Consider the following 7,937-nt stretch of genomic DNA (forward strand, 5'->3'; position numbering starts at 1 on the left):
ATTATATAAGTTAAATACAAAGTAAAACTCTTAACTCCCAGTATCACCTATCAGAGCGGGTTCCTCCCAAATTTGAACTTCAAGACTCATTAACCTGTAATGATTACGATTTCGCAAATGGATGGCCAAGCCAGTCAAACAAAAACAACGAAGGGAGTGAGTTTTGAAATCATGTTGATAGTATAATACAAGTAAGAAGAACACGCAAACACTCATAATAACTTCGTCCCATTACACAAACATTCCTCAAGAAAAATATCACATTAAAAAGTCAAAATCACTCAAGGAAAATCAATACTTTTCACTATAACATCAAATCGTCTAAGAGAAATTATTATTGCACACGATACATATTAATCACAAGAAAATGCAATGCAATGCATGAACTTAAACTCTACTTCATAATGTGGTACCATTCTAACTCTGAAGTACTTGGTTAGGAGGCTTTATACTATGCCACTATCCCAGTGGACAGACAATTAAAATTGGCCATGTCCTAATAGATCCCCTCAACTCAACCCGAGACACATATACACGACAGTCGAGGTAAACATATGTTGCATGGTAGCTCTTGACATTTGTAGTGCTACCTCCAAGTCACCTAGGAATTTCCCACCCGAATACCTCCAAGGTCTAACAATCTTGCGTTAAAGCTCAACAGCAGACCGCCACGATCAAACTCCTTCAATTGTACTTCCTTGGAATCACTAGGCTTGTCATACTGTACCTATATGATGACAAAATAATCTTCGCTTCACAAATTCTAATTATTTATCTTCTCCCCTTGTTGGTCTATGATACTCCATTAAGACCGTCATCTCAAACACAAATTGGAATCACAATTATTTCACCAACTATGGGGTTACTTCAATATTCTCATCATAAATTCACAACATCACTATTATTAATCATATCTCATCACATAAATTCATCACAATTTTATAGCATCACAATTATTAATCATACATCATCATCATCACATAAAATTATCACAATGCCTTCATCTTTTATTATCACATCACATAAACTCATATAATCAAACATATACATAAAATTCATTAGACACTCAATATTACAATAATATCAAAAATCACACGTCCAAGGAAATTAAATCAATCAACACCTTACAAATGTTTATATTCTATATTTTCATCTCACAATTTACATATTTTTACATTAATTAATTTATAACTCAAAGAGCAACTGTCATACGTAGAAAGTCTGGATGAATAGTTGGGAAATATGGTTTTTCCGTTCATCTCACAATATATTATACTTATGAATTCAAACGCTCTCTCGCCCCTTACCTTATTTCGACGCTTTCACATACGAATAAGATTCCACGGGCAAACAACATTTGTTCATTGACATTTTGTTCTTCAATCAATTTAACTCGACAGTTTATGGATAAACGTTAAAACAAATTATGAGAAAATACTCTAAAAAGTAAATTCGAAATTCATTCAAGGAAAATTACCATAAATTAGAAAGAAAAAAATCAGTGGATAATATATGCACTTTTCACACGGTCGTTTTAGCGTTGGTTTCACTCAAATCGGACTTACGATGAAGAAGAACGGTGCAAAATAACAAATTTTACGAACGGAGAAGTCGAGTATATTAGAGAGAAATCAGGATTGTTAAAAATTTGGAAAATTGTGTCCAATTGACTAGCTAAATAAATGAAACAACATACTTAAATTTAGACGAAAATGGATGAAGTTTTCTAGAACAGTTAACGATCACTGATGCCAAACAATAGACTTGTTGTTGGTTTCCTCTTGGTTTTACGGCGACTGCTAAAGCTCCCTTCCTTATTCTTTTATTTTATTTTATTTTATTTTATTAATAATTTAAATCCTTTACACACATGGTCAAGTAGGCCTAGACAAAAAATCCAAACCGGCCCAAAACCGCCCGATCCGCATGGCCTGCGTGCAAATGGGCGGGGAAATCGGGTCAACGGGTTTGATGGAAAAAATCAACAGATTCATACGGATATGGGTGGACGGGTGCGGGTGAAATATTTTGGGCTGTCGGTAACCGAACCCGCTCGAACAAAAAATATAATGCTTCCATTTGGCTCAAATCCATTACAAATGGGAGGAGACTGACCCAAAATATTTGTTTTCACTATAAATACCATCGATACAATCAACCCTAACAAACCCTAGCCGCCGAATCCAGAGTTACCATCTTCACCTTCTCCATGAGAATATCATTTTCATCCTTTCTTCTTCCTCTCAAACTTTAGGCTTCATTCTTTCTTCTTCCTCTCAAATCTTAGGCTTCCAATATTTTGATCTCATCATCCATTCTCAGATATCATCTCATTTAACCTTTTGTTGTTTTATTTCCCTCTCTATCTCATCCCAAAGTAGTAAATGGAGAGGTTGAGAATAATAGACATGGAAGAAAACTCGAAGTCACTGATAAAAAGTATTCTTTAAAATGTTATGATTTTTGTTAGAATTTTTTTTAATTTATGTTCGGCATTTCTATTTTTTAACCTGTGATTTGACTAACATGTGTTTTCATCTTGTGAAGCCATGGATCGTACCATACTTTCTTTGTTGGAAGCTCCAAGTCAAAGGATCTCAGATAAAAAGAACAAGGTTAGGGTTTTATATATTTTTTATTTCATTATATATATATATAATTAACCTAAAAATAATCATATGTTTGTTTTTTATTTGATTAAACTAAAATCTATATATTATGCTTTTGATTGTTACTTTTATGATTTTATATATGATTCTAATATTTATTGTGATTTTTTATTCTACTTTTTAGAATTATACTATAATGTTTCTATCCATTTTAAAAGTTTGCATGTTAATGATTATCTTATTTTTATTCTTTGATTAAATTTGTTTACATGTGATAATTTTTTTATTGTTTTCCATATGCAGATGCAACAATCTTCATGTTGAATACAACTATTAAAGATTTATTGAGCACCATTGTTCTTAGTTTGTTCATAGTGTTGTATTGTTTTATGTTTATTTTAATTAAAATGTTTAATTGATATTGTAATAAATTATATTATTTATGCTTATGATTGTAGAACTCTAAATAGAAAATCTTTTAATTTTTGCTTATGATTGTGGAACTCTAAACAACGCAAAATCCTTTAATTTTTGGACTTCAGTATTGCTGGAAGATCGATATGCATATAAGGTGTGTACTTCAACATAAAATTGTTACTTAGCCTATGAAAAAATATATATAAAAAAGTTAAATAGTCTTTAAAAAAAATTGTTACTTAGCCTATGAAAAAATATATATAAAAAAGTTAATTAGTCTTTAAAAAAAGGCTAAATCACATTCGTGGTTCCTTAACTTAATTTCAGATAACATTTTAGTCCTTTATCTTTTTTTATTTTTTCGAGTTGGTCTTTTATTTTAATTTTAAGTGACAATTTGATATTTTATGTTTTAAAATTTCAACAATGTTATCCTTTTTTATACAAAAATTCAAAAAACTCATCAAAATTTTCAACCAAAATCCATAAAATTAATAATCATCTTCAATATAATGCAAATTTTATCAAATCCATAACTCAAATATTCAAATGCACTCATATTTTCATCTCCAACAACATCAAATAAAGAATGAAAATATGAGTTTATTTCAAGATTTAAGTTATGAATTTGATTAAATTTGTATTTTGAAGATGATAATGAATTTTTTGGGTTTTGTTTGAAAAATTTGATGATTTTTTTGAATTTTTGTAAAAAAAAGGACAACATTGCTGACATTTTAAAACATAAAATATCAAATTGTCACTTAAAATTAAAATAAAGGACCAACTCGGAAAATAAAAATATAAAGGACTAAAAAGTTACCTGAAATTAAGTTAAGGGACCGCGGATATAATTTAGCCTTAAAAAATATATATAATAAAAACATGGCAAGGATATGAAAATTTATTGCATACTAAAGCCTAATAAAATTAACATAAAAAAATTAACATAATGGCCAACCAAATTTAGTCTGTAGATTTATTTAAAATATATATATAATTAGACAAAAAATAAACTGATAAGAAAGACCCAATTAAGTAAAAAAAAAACCAATTGAGTCAAAAAATTAAAGATGACCCAATTAATCTGAATGAACCCAACTTTGACATGGACGGAAGTGAGTGTTTAAATAGCACCCGCAGATTGGGCCGGTTGGTGATTTTGGACCCGAACCCGCTCAACCGGACCCGTTGTCCACCCATATGGTCAAGTCCATTAGTCTCCTTTTATTTTACTATTACTATTTTTATTTTATTTTTTTAAAACATAATTTTATTAATAAAATATTATTAATATTTCAAAACTAATAATTTATAAAATAAAATAATTAATCTTTTAAAATACATTAATAACCAAAACTCTCATATACAAATTAATCACAATAATTATACTTATTTTTCTAAATACTTACTTTAAATTACTACCATCGTTAGAAAATATTTGAAATTATAAAATAAATAAATATAACATCAACACTTTATATCAATTACTAATTCAAAATAAATAAATATAAAATCACAAGGCCATGACAAGTATATAAAAATCAAGATAATCAAATACAATACTACTATTATCTCAAGAATTTTTTTTTTATAAAATAAATAACTAAAAATAGAAAATAGTTATAAATTATTGGAATATAACTACGTGCACACTTAACATCAATCAAACGCATTGTAAAGTATCACATTAATTGCGTACGCACATATACACGTAAAATCGCCAAAAATCTTATTTTTTAAAATACTACAATAAAATATTATCTTGAAAATATATAAAATATAATATTTGTTATTTAGATTACTCATTTAGTCCAATATGTATCAAAGTAGCACATCATCTAAAACAACCATATAACGAAAACTAATCACAAAATTATCAACATGTATTTTAAAATAATTTTAACATCAAATTAATCATTTAAAATAATATTTCATTAATAAAATAGTTTATTATAAAATTTGGGGTGCTACAAACATCATCACCTGCTTCTGTTGACTCAGTACCAGAAGTAGTTACTGAAACTACTCAAGAATGTTCTCCATCAAACCAAGAACGTTCTTCAAAAGAGCTCATCAATCTTCCTACTTTCTTCGTTTTTCCCCAACCATCCATTCTATCCTCAACAGACTTCCTCTCTTACTCGCAAACCTTTCACTCTCGACCGCACAACATGTGCACATTACTCCCAAACCATCATGTCTCCACCATGTCACCATTCTTTGTTTCACCATAAAAAACCAGTTCCTCAATCTTCGACATCAGTCAGTTTTTAAACTTTCCCGAACCGCCGCTCTTGGCCCATCTATCAACCAAAAATCTTCATTCTCTCCCTTACCCTCAGTGGCTACCTCATTTGCCACTCTTCCGTCTCTCTGCATCTCCCACATTCCCTTGATTACAACCATTCCTACCACTTCTCCTATCACCACTCATCATCCTACTCCTCCTCCAAAGGCTGAACCTTCAAACATTGAGATAATGGTTGCCCTTCAAACCATTACGACACGCCAAACTCAACAGGATAAGGAAACTAACTTACTATGGACTTGGATGACAGATCATCTTACTCCTAAGCTAGGACTAAGTCCCCCTTCTGTTCATCCTCCTCCTTCTCCGCCCATTCCTGGTCCTTCAAAATCTTCTTCATCTGAGGGATCTTCCCCGTCGTTGGCTAAATAGACGTTCTTTTCTCCTACCATTTTGTGTGACAAAATGGGGGAATTAAGTTTAGTTTTACATATTCTGATAAATAGTTAGAAGTCCTTTTGTATATTGTACTTCTGTATATGTTTTGAAGCTAGAGTTATGTATCTCTTGAATATATTAATGAAATATTCTTTATGTTGAAATTGTGTATCTTTATGCTTTATTTTATGTCAAAAATTAATTACTGCATAAATTGAGAGGAAGCTTTTAAGCTCTTCAAAATTAAAATTATAATCTAAATTAAAATCTAAATTAACATGTTTGTCATCATCAAAAAAGGGAAGATTGTTAAGACAAACTCTCAATTTATGTTTTGATGAAAATAACCAAAGGTTAATTAAGAATGTTAATTATGATTTTGAATGTTATGTTAATTTAACTTGTGCTTTTGAGTGTATTAAATTAAAGATAGGATTTAAACAAAACAAATAAATCAACATAAAAAGGCAAATATCTGAATAGAGCAGAACATAAAACAATCTTGACGAAATCGGGAAAATGGAGAATGTTCTTCAGGTCCAAGAATGATCAAGTCAGCTTAAAGAACAATCAATCTCCACTGATTAAAAGAAGATATTGCTTCTGAAATTAACGCTAATATCATCAGTATTGTCCAAGGAACAAGTAGGATCCATTCCAGTCAAAGAAACGATTCAAATCACAAAAAAAAAAAAAAAAAATATTATGAATCATGCAAGATCAAATAAAACTGATCTTTCTCCAGATTAACTGCCAAGAACGTTGAACGATCTTGAGATATGTAAGACATCAGAGCACTCTCAAGAAAGATTAGGCAAATGTACATAATGATCAAGATTAAATCTCCAAATCAATTATCAATCTCTAGAATGACCATTGAAACTTCAGAATGTTCAACAATCGTTCTGCAACAGATTACCATCATTCTTCAGTCTGTTTTACAAGAATCAAAATTGCATATTAAACTGATGGCATCAATAGAAATATATGAAGAATAAAGGATCATTAAAACAAAAGAGAATACTGCCAAGAACGATAAAAGCACTACCAACAACTCTTTTTGATCATCATTAAATGTCCTAAAAGCCTATAAAAGGAATACCAATGCTCAAGGAAAATGCAGAAGTTCAAGTGCTATAAAACAAAGAACGTTCTTGGTTGAGTTAATAGAAAATAGATAACGTTCTTGGTTTTTGCCATAAAATGGAGAATGTTCTTGGTTAGTTAAAATCAAAAATTCAGTTTATGTTTTTAACTTAATAATTAGGAGAATTGGTCTAACTTTTATAGGCTTTTAGGACATTTAATGATGGTCAAAAATAGTTGTTGGTAGTGTTCTTGTCAGTCTTTACCAAAGACCAAATTATATGATAAAAAATATTCCAACTTTTGAATATTTTGAGTTCTGTTGATTGGACTGATTTTCTTCGTTCTTGGCAGTCTTCTCATGAGTTTTAATGATCCTATATTCTTTAGATATTTCTATTGATGCCATCACACTACTAGAAAAAACGCTTTTAGAGACCACATTTTCGGTCACTAAATGGAGAAAATCGGTCACTAAATCCAATAGCGACCGAATTAGTGACCAATTTAAATCAGTTGGTAAACTGCTAGTCGCTAGCTGTTGCGACCAAATCAGCGACCGAATTTAGTGACCGATTTAGCGACCGAATTTAGTGACCGATTTAGCGACCGAATTTAGTGACCGATTTAGCGACCGAATTTAGTCACTCAATTTAGTGACCAAATTTTGTGACTGAATTTGGTGACCGATTTTGAGACTAATTTAGCAACCATTTTGAATTATTATTTTTATTATATATTTAGTCACCAATTCAGTCTCTAAATGTTATTCTTTTTAATTCATTATTTTCATATCCAAAAGAACAATAAAAACAATTTTTTAATTTTATTTCAATATCTAAAAAGTTCATACACCAAAATCATTTAAAAGCATTAATTATTTCACCATATATAACTAAAGAATATAACATATTTATGTAACATTTCTATGTACTCAGAATAATAGAGATAAAACTAAAATCTTAGTATAGTTTGCCTTCACAATCTTGTACACGTTACTAGTTTGCCTTCACACCAATAAAAGTACACCCCATAAGATAAAAACCATTCAAAATAATAAAATAAACAAACTAACATAGCAATTACAAATTAAAAAAAATGCCAAATACAATATTTCTTTTATTCAATTATAAAAA

This window comes from Cicer arietinum, chromosome 1, assembly GCF_000331145.2.
Source record: "Cicer arietinum cultivar CDC Frontier isolate Library 1 chromosome 1, Cicar.CDCFrontier_v2.0, whole genome shotgun sequence".
Classification (NCBI taxonomy): Eukaryota; Viridiplantae; Streptophyta; class Magnoliopsida; order Fabales; family Fabaceae; genus Cicer; species Cicer arietinum.